Source organism: Pelobates fuscus, chromosome 1 (assembly GCF_036172605.1).
Source record: "Pelobates fuscus isolate aPelFus1 chromosome 1, aPelFus1.pri, whole genome shotgun sequence".
Classification (NCBI taxonomy): domain Eukaryota; kingdom Metazoa; phylum Chordata; class Amphibia; order Anura; family Pelobatidae; genus Pelobates; species Pelobates fuscus.
In genome coordinates, this window is record NC_086317.1 from 23,824,641 (window position 1) to 23,839,617 (window position 14,977).

A 14,977-nucleotide genomic window follows, 5' to 3' on the forward strand; every position below is an offset into this window, starting at 1 on the left:
GAAGTCTGTGATGGGTTAGAGGAGGAGGGCTTGCAAAGGCAGCAGACAAGAAATCTGCAGGTTTTGCAAGCTGTTTTTAGATATAAACCCAATGACAAAAATCACAACTAAATGCATGTATGTATTTATTTGAGGGTATAACTACTAAACAGTGATTTTACTTATTTTGTGTTTGGGCAGTGAAGTATCCCTTTAAGCCTTTTTCCACCCTAATGTTACTGAGCTTACTGAGAAGTCACTGTATATCTCTTAGTGATGCTGATAGGGAAGTGAGGTAACATTCTAAAATTTAAGTTATAGCTATGGGAACCGGTGCAACGTTTACGTTGAGATCATTGGTTTCCATAGTGATAGCTGGGCTTTTAGATCATTGCCTTTTCTGTTATAAAAACTTTTCTAACATTCCCTAAATGTATGCACGACTTTAGTTGTGAGGTGCAATAAATGGGCCCTTTAAGCATACTATGCTTATCGTATAGATATACAAATATATCCACAATATGCACATTGATCTATGAAAATGTGTGCAGTTTGCCATTCAGGTTCAGTCTATCTTGTATGCATTGGGATTTTCTGATGGGTAAGGCCAAGCCTCCCCTTGCATTGCAATGACAAACTCAGAAATGGCATCACCCAAGAGTATATAATATATAGTTAGAAGGCATTTAAACGAATGACTTCATTTAGAATAGAATGACAATCCCCATTTCTTAAAACTCACATTGTATTTTTGATTTCCATATATGTCAGCAGTACGTCTGTCGTAATGGTTCCTGGAAACATCTCTCGTATTAGTTATAGCTCCCTTTGCTGTAGGCCGTTCCACGTATAATTTTATATTTGTTTATTGAATTCTTGTTAAAACTGCCCTGTCACTTTGCAGGTTTTTTACTGTTAATTTAATCCTTTTTTGTCTCTCTCCCTTTTTTCCCTTCTTTTTATTTTTTCACTGCATAAAACAAAGAAGTGACTTTGGCTGATTTTGGCAACAAGCTCAAGGGGCACTCCAGACTAGTGATGTCGCAAACATAACATTTTCGGTTCGCGAACGGCGAATGCGAACTTCCGCAAATGTTCGCGAACCGGCCGAACCGACTTCAATGGGCAGGCGAATTTTAAAACCCACAGGGACTCTTTCTGGCCACAATAGTGATGAAAAAGTTGTTTCAAGGGGACTAACACCTGGACTGTGGCATGCCGGAGGGGGACCCATGGCAAAACTCCCATGGAAAATTACACAGTTGATGCAGAGTCTGGTTTTAATCCATAAAGGGCATAAATCACCTAACATTCCTAAATCACAATGGATATAGATTGAGACCTGATATATGACATATTGACACCTTGACATATGGATTGACACCTGTCCTCAGAGACCCTGATACACACTGACACAGAGCAGAATAGGGACTTGTGACAAAATGGCTTTTGTCACTGGGTTTGCATGTGACAAACTGCCCTGCCCCCTGTCTCTTGGAGGAGCCGGATTGCTAGCCTCTTACCCTGGGATGCTGGCCTGTTAAGTTATGGGGTCTTAAGGCACTTGGGACAGAGCCCTCTGTCTCTGGATCACATCGTTCGCCTTAATTGCTTGGATTTTACATTTCCCCTGGTGCATTAGTATGTTGGTTCGTGCAGTTTAACCTCCAGTACAGCCAGGATAATGCTGTTCGTACAGATGAACAAACTGCCGAATGGCCGACCACCCTGTCTGTGGAGTGTGCTGCTTATTTACCACCCAGACCTTGCGGTTAACCGCAAGGTAATTGATGAAAGGCATAGTAATCCGTGTTCGGCTACTGAACACGTGGCAATCGCCATTTTGGAGTGTCGACCGTGCAGCGGTAAACGGCGATGATACCCTGGAACTAATTTCAGCTACTTATTTTGCCGAACACCACTGCTACCTCTTCAGGTCCTTGTTCATACGGTGGAAAACACACGAATGCCGGAGATACTACCCCATTCGTGCGTGGATGTATGCGAAAGTGACCGACCCCAGATAGCTACAGTATGGAACTTGTAGTCGGCTACAAACACGCGAACAGCCGGTGAAAGCCAAACTTCAGTCGACGTTTTTGAGAACTGTGTTCGTGGGATCGGAGCGCTATTCGCCTAGAATATGCACTCAGATCCAAGCTGTCTGGGGATATGTGGGACTTAAAGGTTATGTTCGGTTAAATCTAAGTTATAGATTTTAATACAGTTTTGTAAGATATAAAAAGCACATGTTTCTCTCTGCCTGGAGATAATTAGGTTATCTTCAACCACTTAAGTTAATTATCTCCAGGATAGAGAGGAGGGGTTACACTCTTCCTGTGGGTGTGTATAAGAATTGTACTGTATACTGATTGGTTCTGTATATTTTGTTACAGTCTTCCACAAGGTCCCATGTGGGAGTTCCCTTGCTGAGAGACCATCATAAAAGGGCTGAGTTTGGCCATCAATAAACAGATCGTTTTACCCCTTCATGAAGTCTCGACTCATGTTTGGGGGATTGGGAGCTATAATCACTACTTCTCTCTATTCAGCTTGGATTTCGGGAGACGCTACAAGGATCAGAGCTGCACGGATAGCAGGATCTTTTACAGGACTGTTCCCCCTACATAGGGTCACTTGGCAGATATGGATTGACACCTATCCTAAGGATCCCTGATACACACTGACACAGAGCAGAATAGGGAATGTTCCCCCTACATAGGGTCACTTGGCAAATATGGATTGACACCTATCCTAAGGATCCCTGATACACACTGACACAGAGCACAATAGGGACTATTCCTCCTACATAGGGTTGCTTGGCAGATATGGATTGACACCTATCCTAATGATCCCTGATACACACTGACACAGAGCAGAATAGGGACTGTTCCCCCTACATAGGGTCACTTGGCAGATATGGATTGACACCTATCTTAAGGATCCCTGATACACACTGACACAGAGCAAAATAGGGACTGTTCCCCCTACATAGGTTCACTTGGCAGATATGGATTGACACCTATCCTAAGGATCCCTGATACACACTGACACAGAGCAGAATAGGGACTGTTCCCCCTACATAGGGTCACTTGGCAGATATGGATTGACACCTATCCTAAGGATCCCTGATACACACTGACACAGAGCAGAATAGGGACTGTTCCCCTTACATAGGGTCACTTGGCAGATATGGATTGACACCTATCCTAAGGATCCCTGATACACACTGACACAGAGCAGAATAGGGACTGTTCCCCCTACATAGGGTCACTTGGCAGATATGGATTGACACCTAACCAAAGGATCCCTGATACACACTGACACAGAGCAGAATAGGGACTGTTCCCCCTACATAGGGTCACTTGGCAGATATGGATTGACACCTATCCTAAGGATCCCTGATACACACTGACACATAGCAGAATAGGGACTGTTCCCCCAACAAAGGGTCACTGTGTCGGGGGGGGGGGGTATCTGCAGTAATACAGAGTGTCTGGAGGGAGTATCTGCAGTAACACAGGGTGTTTGGAGGGAGTATCTGCATTAACACAGAGGGTCTGGAGGGAGTATCTGCAGTAACACAGGGTGTCTGGAGGGAGTATCTTCAGTAGCACAGAGTGTCTCGAGGGAGTATCTGCAGTAACACAGGGTGTCTGGAGGGAGTATCTGCAGTAACACAGAGTGTCTGGAGGGAGTATCTGCAGTAACACAGAGTGTCTGGAGGGAGTATCTGCAGTAATACAGAGTGTCTGGATGAAGTATCTGCAGTAACACAGAGTGTCTGGAGGGAGTATTTGCAGTAACACAGAGTGTCTGGAGGGAGTATCTGCAGTAACACAGGGTGTCTGGAGGGAGTATCTGCAGTAACACAGAGTGTCTGGAGGGAGTATCTGCAGTAACACAGGGTGTCTGGAGGGAGTATCTGCAGTAACACAGAGTGTCTGGAGGGATTATCTGCAGTAACACAGAGTGTCTGGGGGGAGTATCTGCAGTAATACAGAGTGTCTGGGGGGAGTATCTGCTTGTAACATTTATATGCACTGAAAAAAAAATGGTTGCAGCTTCCGAATGAATCTAAAATGGATGCTGTCCAGTAGGTTGGAGGGTCTGCTAGGGAGGGTGTGCTGCTGATTGGCTGGAATGTGTCTGCAGACTGTGAGGTACTTGGTCAAAGTTTACTCAATGATAAAGAATAGGGGGCGGACCGAACATCGCATGTGTTCGCCCGCGGTGGCGAACGCGAACATGCTATGTTCGCCAGGAACTATTCGCCAGCGAACCGTTCGGGACATCACTCCAGACCCTTTTTTTTTTTTTTATTCTTTATTTTTGTTGTGCTTGAAGGTTACATTTACGCTTGCACTGCCCCAATAGCGGTAGCAAGCGAATCCACATACATTGTTTAACAGTACAGGGCAGTTAATAAATCAGCACATTTTGTTTTTGTAGCAGTAATATTTGATAAGACATACGCTTAATAACTATTACACTTGAAAAGCATTCTAAGTAGATATATAGCATGGTCAGACGTGAGAACAGATAAGTATTTTTGAGAGTGTATGACATTGGCATAGCCGGTCTGATATTGCTCTAGCAGTACTTGCGGGTACAGGGTTAAATATAACACATGAAACCTAATTGCTAGGCAGAGAACTATGCACATAAAAACTTAGGGTAGACGTTTCCTGCTAGGTCAGATAGCATACATATAAATTGCTTAGGTAAGATGTGGTAGGCTGCAAGGCTTAGGTTACATGCTAGGTGAACAGATTTTATAATAAGGACCACTGCGGTCGAGCTAACATCAGTTCAGAGACTAATGTCGTGGTTAGGTGAGAGCCGCATCAGGGATCAAGTGATGGCTGCTGGTAATGTCTGGGTCCGGGGCTTTAAGTGGTGTCCCAGCCGCCGCCAGTCTCTTGTCATATGTGCCTCTGTGGTGACATGAGGTGTCCTGAGGTAGTCGTTGGAGACTTAAAGTCCGAGTAGGGTTTGGAGAGCTGAGTTAGTGTGGCAAGGCAGAACTACAGTTCTTGACGGGTATTACTGTGTTCCCGTTGCTCAGTAATATTGTTAGGACTTCCCCTTCACAATTGTGAGGCATGTCGGCAGGTTTCCTGGCTGTCTAAGGTTGCCTAGCTTCCCCCCTGCTGAGCTTTCCCTCTTAAGGGTTAACAGGCTGCTTACCGCTGGGCTGATTTGTGGGTTGTGCAGGTTGGTAAGCTTCTCTCCTCTGGGGCTTCACGAGGCATGGGCCGTTGGTGTTGGGCTCCACGCTGCCGCCATCTTAGAGGAATGATCTGAGGAGTGCTGTGCCTCTCCTTCTCCATTCCTCCTGAGCTCTCTGCAGTGGGGGCCAGGATAACCCCTCCGGCCCACAGGGGGGGGAAACAGGACCGGCAGGCGTGTCAGGGTGTCGGCGTGTGGCAGCCGCAAAGGGAAGACAGGGCAGTGGCCGTCCACCCCGCTCCCTTCTCGGGTAGGCCGCAGTCCCCGAAGCTTCATGCAGCCCCCTAGGGTCCTAAAGCTCCCGATCTCAGGGTCTGCCACCTTGTCCACCGCCGTGTGGAAGTTTCTTGGGCTCTTTGCAGGTATCAGAGCTGCAGGATTCACCTAAGAGGCCAGGTTTATCCGGAGCCTCTCCTGCATGCGACCGGTCAGCATGGCGGACCGGCCCCGCCCCTACTCCAGACCCTTAAAGCACTTTTGCTTGTTAAAAAGTTTTATGTGTGAAAACTGTGTTCTTTTTTTATTTTGCAATGAAAAAAGATTTCAACGGAACGGCTCCTGTGAATTCTTGGTTTGGTTAGCACATTGGAGCTAAACTCAAGAGGCAGCAATTGCCAAGAGCACCTACCTTGAGATGTATTGAGAAGTCTGTGATTGGACAGTCCGGCAAAGTTAAAAAGGGAGGACTTGCAAAGGCTGTAGATAAGAGATCTGCAGCAACTGCAAGATGTTATTAAATGTACCCCCATGAGAGAAGGCATAATCAAATGCATGCAAGTTCTAATTTGGAGTATATCTACTACACATGGATTTTTATCTATATTGTTCCTTTAAGTTAAAGTTGTTTTAAAGCTTATAGTGTCCTTTTTAACCAGATACATAAAAATTATACTAACCCCAGTCATAAGATAACACCAGTCACAGGTCCCGATTTCACATTTTTATTAACACCATATGACCTTTTAGAAGCAAACTTAAAGGACCCCTAATGTCACCCAGGCCGCTTTATCTCAATTGAAGTGGCCTAGATGCATTGGTCTTTTAGTTTCAACCATGTTAAACATTGCAGGGTTAAACACATCTTTAGTGGCTGTCTTCCTAACAGCCACTAGAGGCAGCACTGAATAAAATGGGAGTCAAAGAGGCAAGCAGCCTCGCTACTGTAAATTGTAAATGCATTATTTATTTCATGAAATTACGTATATACTCGAGTATAAGCCGACCCGAATATAAGCCGAGGCCCCTAATTTTACCCAAAAAAACTGGGAAAACTTATTGACTCGAGTATAAGACTAGGGTGGGAAATGCAGCAGCTACTGGTAAATTTCTAAATAAAATTAGATCCTAAAAAAAATATATTAATTGAATATTTATTTACAGTGTGTGTATGAATGCAGTGTGAGTGTATGAATGCAGTGTGAGTGTATGAATGCAGCGTGTGTATGAGTGCAGCGTGTGTATGAGTGCAGTGTGTGTGTATGAGTGCAGTGTGTGTATGAATGCAGTGTGTGTGTATGAATGCAGTGTGTGTATGAATGCAGTGTGTGTGTATGAATGCAGTGTGTGTGTATGAGTGCAGTGTGTGTATGAGTGCAGTGTGTGTATGAGTGCAGTGTGTGTATGAGTGCAGTGTGTGTGTGTGTGTATGAATGCAGTGTGTGTGTGTGTATGAGTGCAGTGTGTGTGTGTGTGTGTGTACGAGTGCAGTGTGTGTGTATGAATGCAGTGTGTGTATGAATGCAGTGTGTGTGTATGAGTGCAGTGTGTGTGTATAAATGCAGTGTGTATGTATGAGTGCAGTGTGTGTATGAGTGCAGTGTGTGTATGAGTGCAGTGTGTGTATGAATGCAGTGTGTGTATGAATGCAGTGTGTGTATGAATGCAGTGTGTGTGTATGAGTGCAGTGTGTGTATGAGTGCAGTGTGTGTATGAGTGCAGTGTGTGTGTGTGTGTATGAATGCAGTGTGTGTGTGTATGAGTGCAGTGTGTGTGTGTGTGTGTGTGTTGCAGAGCCTTGGTGGGGGGTGGGCAATTTTTTTTATTTTTTTTATTATTTTTTTTATTATTATTATTTATTATTATTTTTTATTTAATTTCATTATTATTATTTTTTATTATTATTTAATTTAATTATTATTATTATTATTAATATATATTTTTTTTGTCCCCCCTCCCTGCTTGATACATGGCAGGGAGGGGGGCTCTCCTTCCCTGGTGGTCCAGCATTGGCAGTTCAGTGGGGGGGGTGAGGGGGGCTGGCAGAGAGCTTACTTACCTCTCCTGCAGCTCCTGTCAGCTCCCTCCTCCTCCGCGCCGTCCGTTCAGCTCTTCTGTCAGCTCACACTCTAAGTCTCGCGAGAGCCGCGGCTCTCGCGAGACTTACACTGGGAGCTGACAGAGGTGCTGAACGGACCGCGCGGAGGAGGAGAGAGCTGACAGGAGCTGCAGGACAGGTAAGTTACAGCTCTGACAGCCCCCACAGCCCCAATGTAAATTGCCATAATACAGACACCTACTCGAGTATAAGCTGAGTTGGGGTTTTTCAGCACAAAAAATGTGCTGAAAAACTCGGCTTATACTCGAGTATATACGGTAATACCATAAGGCTAGGGGTGGAACATCTGTATTTTACTAGGGACACTAATGCATTAGGAGTACAGGTATGTATTTATTTTCAGATTATTGTATTGATTATTTTTTGCAATTACAAAAAATATAAAACATTCAATATAAACATTTAACAGACATAATGCTTCGGTTATCTTAATTTACCTCCACTAGAGGGTATACAAAAAAAACAAAAACAAATAACCAGCAACAAACAAGCACAATCTACTCACATTTGGGGCTTTTCAGCTTGATTTGCGCAGACATGTCATAGCCATTGGGTATATCTCTATGCATAATGCAGCGATTAATGGATTTAAAAAGCACCTTGATACCTTGGACACATTACAGTGATTTTATATAAATACATTTACAGAAAAACATAGAAAGGCAACAGATTAAACACCGCGTTCAGTTAACACCAGATTGCAATGATTTCACATCGTAATTGCTACATTTAGACAAAAGTAGATTATTTGGTCAATTTCTCCAACTCAGTTAAATACATAGTTTGGCTATTTTAGACTCAATTTGTGCAATCTACTGCACTTCAGTTTTTAGTGGACGAACCCAGTGCAGTCGGTCTGGTTATCAGATCCCAGCCTATGATTCATATAAGGAAAATCTGAAGTGGCTAGAACAAAAAACCTGATGTTAAAAGCAAAAAAAAATAAAAATAATAATAATAAAAATAAATAAATAAAATGCACCAAACGTTATGACGTCTATAACACATCTCTGATCCTCAATGGATTTTTTTTCAAGATATGCCCTCTGTGCCATTTGGTCTTTTTAACCCCTTAAGGACACATGACTTGTGTGACATGTCATGATTCCCTTTTATTGCAGAAGTTTGGTCCTTAAGGAGTTAAAGTACTGTTGACAACTGGACACAGTATTAGCAGAGGGTGAGTCTCTCGCATTAATACTGCAGGGAGACATGATTGTCTGAAGAGGTTTTAGAAATTGATCATATAGGAAAATTGCTCTCTCCCATTTCACAAACCATCGCTTGATTGTAGCTGACTGGATCATCAAAGAGGTTCTTGGTCAGCAGGAAAATCTCATGCAATTTAAAAAGTAAGTCTTGGGGTTTATCTAACATGCAATGATTTCACAACATTATTAGACGGATGTGTTTGGGGAAGTCACGTGCCTTTTTTTTCATTTTGTACTGTTGCGTGATCTCTTCCGAATTGGCCCAAAATAGCGTCACTTTTTTTTTGATAAACATGCCTGGTGGTATTTTAGAATATTCCATTCCATGAGTTCAGGCTTACTAGAATTATAAGGAGAAATACTAAAATTCTAAAGGGCAATATGTGCAGGAATTCAGAGCAGGTAACTGAATAACAACAACAACAAAAACTATATAACTTTTTACTTAAATTATAACGATGTTGGTTATGTTATAATTGTTATGACTCACACTCATATTAATGCCCTCTGTCATTTGGACGGTTTGGATTTGAAAAAACATTTTTTTCATGTATTTCGAGCAGTAACAATAAGGGTTTTAGAAACATAGAAACATAGAATGTGACGGCAGATAAGAACCATCCGGCCCATCTAGCCTGCCCAATTTTCTAAATACTTTCATTAGTCCCTGGCCTTATCTTATAGTTAGGATAGCCTTATGCCTATCCCACGCATGCTTAAACTCCTTTACTGTGTTAACCTCTACCACTTCAGCTGGAAGGCTATTACATGGATCCACTACCATCTCAGTAAAGTAATACTTCCTGATATTATTTTTAAACCTTTGTCCCTCTAATTTAAGACTATGTCCTCTGGTTGTGGTAGTTGTTCTTCTTTTAAATATAGTCTCCTCCTTTACTGTGTTGATTCATTTTTCTATATTTAAATGTTTCTATCATATCCCCCCTATCTCGTCTTTCCTCCAAGCTATACATGTTAAGATCCTTTAACCTTTCCTGGTAAGTTTTATCCTGCAATCCATGAACCAGTTTAGTAGCCCTTCTTTGAACTCTCTCTAAGGTATCAATATCCTTCTGAAGATACGGTCTCCAGTACTGCGTACAATACTCCAAGTGAGGTCTCACCAGTGTTCTGTACAATGGCATGAGCACTTCCCTCTTTCTACTGCTAATACCTCTCCCTATACAACCAAGCATTCTGCTAGCATTTCCTGCTGCTCTATTACATTGTCTGCCTACCTTTAAGTCATCAGAAATAATCACCCCTAAATCCCTTTCCTCAGATGTTGAGGTTAGGACTCTATCAAATATTCTGTACTCTGCCCTTGGATTTTTATGTCCAAGATGCATTATCTTATCCACATTAAATGTCAACTTCCACAGCTCTGGACATTTTTCTAGTTTACCTAAATCATTTGCCATTTGGTTTTATATTCCTTCTCTGCAGCATGTCACAAAGTATTACGATTACCCTATTAAATGCTGTTGAAAAATAACACTTATCATCAAATTAATTTAAACAATCAAATAAAATGATAAAAATGTTTTTTTTTTTTTTTTTTTAAAACAAACAAAACATACAAACCAAAACAACAATTAAACAAATGAACAATTTGTGGTTTGTATTCTTTGTTGGTAAATATTAAGATCTCTATTAAAAAAAACAATTGTTACCTTAACCATTAGATAACACTGGGTTACGTAATGTGGGGATTTCCACCTGGTGGGGATTTCCTCCTGGTGTAGTGAGCCAATGTTTGTGTGACATGTACCACTCCCTGCTAACCCAACTATGTGACGAAGCAAAACTACATTTGAATTCTGTGTTACTGATGATGGATAGAAAGGAATGTAAAACATTTTATGTACATGGAAAGTTACAAACAACCAACGCACCTTTCACTGTTAAATTCAAAGGAAAATGTTCATGTTCAAGAGAAATGCATTGTTTGTTAGTTAACACTATGTATTGGTTGTTTTAAAGTTGGGCCAAAACGTTGATATTTTGACGTAACCTTGATTTGGATTTATAAAGCATGTTCTTTAAAAGTCCCATGAATTAACCAATGTTTTTATATATATACTAAGTTCTATAGTACATATCGATAAAGTGTGAAATAGTGAATCACTGAGCACTGGGATTTTCCTTTGTAAACTGAATGTGTGCTGTGAGGGTGGAGGAGATATGAGAGTCCTATGTCTTATCCTTGCAACGATCCATTTTTATCGATCCATTTCTGGGAAGTTACGTAAATTGAAATCTTTCCCAAAATTCCGAGTAAGCCCAATAAATGTTCCATTGCTCATAATGTGATGTTATCAGTGAATATTCCAAACTTTACTAGCCTCATTGATATTGATGGTTTCAGTCTCTAATATAATGGTGTAAAATGTGGAAAAAATGGGATACAGCTGCAGACCTAAAAATATAATACAAACAAACAAAATAACATAGTGTAGTATCCTTTACACAATAAGTGACACGCCAATATAGTATACTCACAGGATGTCAGGATAATATGAGCCTGTAGGGCGCCTCCCCCGATAGCAACGGGGGGCTCATAGAGATCCTCCTTTTTTTATCCTTGTAGCGTTATTTCAACGTATATATGGAGCAGGAATCAGGAAGGTAGTAAAAAAAACGATTTTATTGCAAATATATTAAAAGCTATAAAATACAATATAAGGACTTAAATTAAATAAATTAATAAATTAAAAAAATTAAAAAGTATAAAATACCAATATAAGTCCTTATATTGGTATGTTATACCTTTTAATTTATTAATCCACATTCTATATACATATCTAACAGTGATCCACTGGGAAGGGTCACTCTGGGAAGCTGCCAAATAACTAATTAAGTTAAGTATTTGCTAATATAATGGTCCATGAGTCAGGGCAAACCAATTGATACCCCATGCTTTTTCAAAGGATCCCCAATGGTTGTCAGAGTCTCCAAAAGGCAACTGCTCCCAAGAATTACTCACTTTAAGAGCACTGCCTTTCTCATTGCTGCGGAGAGTCATTTTAAAACTGGTTATAGGATGTTATACATCCTAGTACAAGTTATGAATGAATAACTGTTTTACTATTACACACTTTGCACATTCATATTCTGGGTCCATTGTGACTCATCAGTGACTGGTAAATACCATATCCATATATTTATATATACACAGTGCAAGTGGAGGGAGCATTGAGCAAACTGGCCTCTGGGGAAGCAGGCCTCGCAAATTGCAAAATGCAAAATGCAAAATACAATTCGTAGCATTGGGACCAGCTTTACAGTAGACATTTAGAGAAGACATTAATTGCACTAATTAGCTGTACCATTTAATACGAATCAAACTATGCTTTTATATTATGTTTGTTTTATATGGTTTACAGTATATATATATATATATATATATATATATATATATATATATACCCAACCATTACCCCTGGAATCTGAATCTGGATCTGGAACCTATTGCATTGTGGTACCTGTAATACCATCAATAAGTAGAGGGAGGTATAGCGTTCTAACCAATGAAGAGCCCACAGTAACAGTAGCTTAGCAGCTGCCTATCCAACAGCCACGTGGGGATAACTAGCTCTTTGTCACGTTAAGGAAAAAAAGGGAATATAGTTTTTTACAGTTTAATTCTTTTTTTTTTTAGAACTTTACCTAAAAATAATGAAAGTTTATAATAAAATACTAAAGCCCTATAATTTTCACTTACAGATAAAAATACCAGAGCCAATTTATTAGTACACAGATTTTCTACTGAGGTAATTAAAAGGTGTAAGGAATACAAATTTGTAACCTTTACACTATAGTTCCCTCTGGCCCACCCCACCTCGTGCCCCCCACCCTCCCCCAGTCAATAAAGGGTTAAAACCTTTTTTTTAGCAGTAACCCGATTTCATTGCTGACTTCATCCAAGGTTTTTAGATTACAAAGTTTCCAAGCTCAGCAATGAGTCACACATTGCATTATACTGACCTCTCGTGGCCATACACACAATTTTTTAAATATAAACTTTTCATTTTGTCGTATGTCCCCTTAGTGACCAGACCGTTTTTCAATTTTCTTACTGTTAAGGACCAGGGCTGTTTTTACATTTCTGCAGTGTTTGTGTTTAGCTGTAATTTTCCTCTTACTCATTTACTGTACCCACACATTATATACTGTTTTTCTTTCCATGAAATGGTCTTTCTAAATATACCATTATTTTCATCATGTCATATAATTTACTATAAAGCAAATTATAAAATATAATGAAAAAAAACAAAGAACACTTTTTAAAAATTTGTTACGCATCTACAACCCCCCCCAAAAAAACATGCTAAATAGTTTCTATAATTTTGTCCTGAGTTTAGAAACATGTTCTTAGCTTTTTTGCACATTATAGGGCTATAAGTACAAGTAGGACATTGCTGTTTCAAAATATCTATTTTTAAAATGTATCAATAGTGACATTGTAACGCTGTTATCTGTTATAAATCTCAGAATCACACCTCGCATATTTTTTTAAAGTAGACAGCCCAGGGTATTTAAATTGGAGTATGTCCAGTCTTTTTAGTAGACAATTAGTCACAGACACTGGCCAAAGCTAGCATGTATATTTATTTGTATGTTAAAAATGCAAAAAACAATTATGAACTTTGGCCAGTGTTTGTGACTAAGTGACTACGAAAAAAGACTGAACATATCCCCATTTGCAATACCTTGGGTTGTCTTCTTTTGCAAAGGATATGCCATCATAGGGGTAATTCTCATTTCAGGGCTACCATACGCTCTTAAAGGCAACATAACCAATCTAAAAAAAATGGAAAATTAAGCCTTATATTTGACCCTGTAACTTTCAAAAACACTATAAATCCTGTAAGTAAGAGGCACTGTTATACTCTGGAGACTTTGCTGAACACAAATATTAGTGTTTCAAAACAGTAAAACATATCACAACAATAATATCCTCAGTGAAAATGCTGTTTGTGTGTGAAAATAAAAACAACCCATCACTTTCACTGACAATATCATGGCCGTGACACTAATATTTGTGTTCAGCGAAGTCTCCTGAGTAAAACACAGTGTTAAATACAGTGCTAACAAATTCAATTCTCTGGACTTTCAGGCCTGGGTTGTTAAGCAGGTCCCTCAAATTGCATCAATAAAATTACTTAATTATGTAAAAATATTACATAAAAATGCATGCAGAATTTAAATATATATATATATATATATATATATATACACATTTATATATTTGAAGTCTACGTGTCTATTTATGAAATTATTTATGTAATTATGTATATGGAAATATGTATAATTTGTATTATTTGTATTTATTTATAAATGCAAAGATATACAAGTATGTTTAATTTCATTCTAAATATATTAATATCAAAATACAGTTAGAATAAAATTACATATATATGTATAATTCTTTAAAAAAAAATTATTACTTTTAAATATTTGTATTTCTTTTTAATTAATTATTAATTATTTTTTATGATGTATATATATTTATATACCATATATATAGTTATTATATATATTATATATATGTGTGTGTAATTTTACTCTAAGTGTATTTTTAAATTAATATATGTTTATATTAATAAAAAAGACACTTAGTATGACGTTATATATAAGATATTATAGACATAGAATATAATTATATTTGTATTTATTATTAATTATAGAATGCATACATATTTATATTTTTATTTATTAACCTATATTTTTTTATTTTACACATGCAGGGAGACTGCCTGTCAGTTCAGGCAGTCCCCCTGCAGGCAGATACGAGGATGCCTATTGCGGTCATGTGACCGCTCTTTCAGAGCCTAATTTGCCGAGGGGGGACTTTCCGTGATGTCAGGCATTCCCCCCGCACCGCGAGCAACACCGATCACCAGCAAGGGAATGGCAGTGATCGAGTAAGTAAGCAGGAATGCCGCGGACGTACTAGGTCAGTTTTTGTTGGTCGGGGTTAAAGCAGTGTTCCCCAACCCAGTCCTTGTGGACCACCAACAGTCCAGGATATATGTATTTGCCTGTTTTATTTCAATAGAGATACCGACAAAACCTGGACTGTTGGTAGACAATGAGGACTGGGTTGGGGGCCACTGATTTAACGCATTTATTTTTCCTTTATATCACAATAATAAAAAAAACACCTGCATCTATATAGATTATGTGCACTACATGCATACTAAGCAATAAGTCCTGA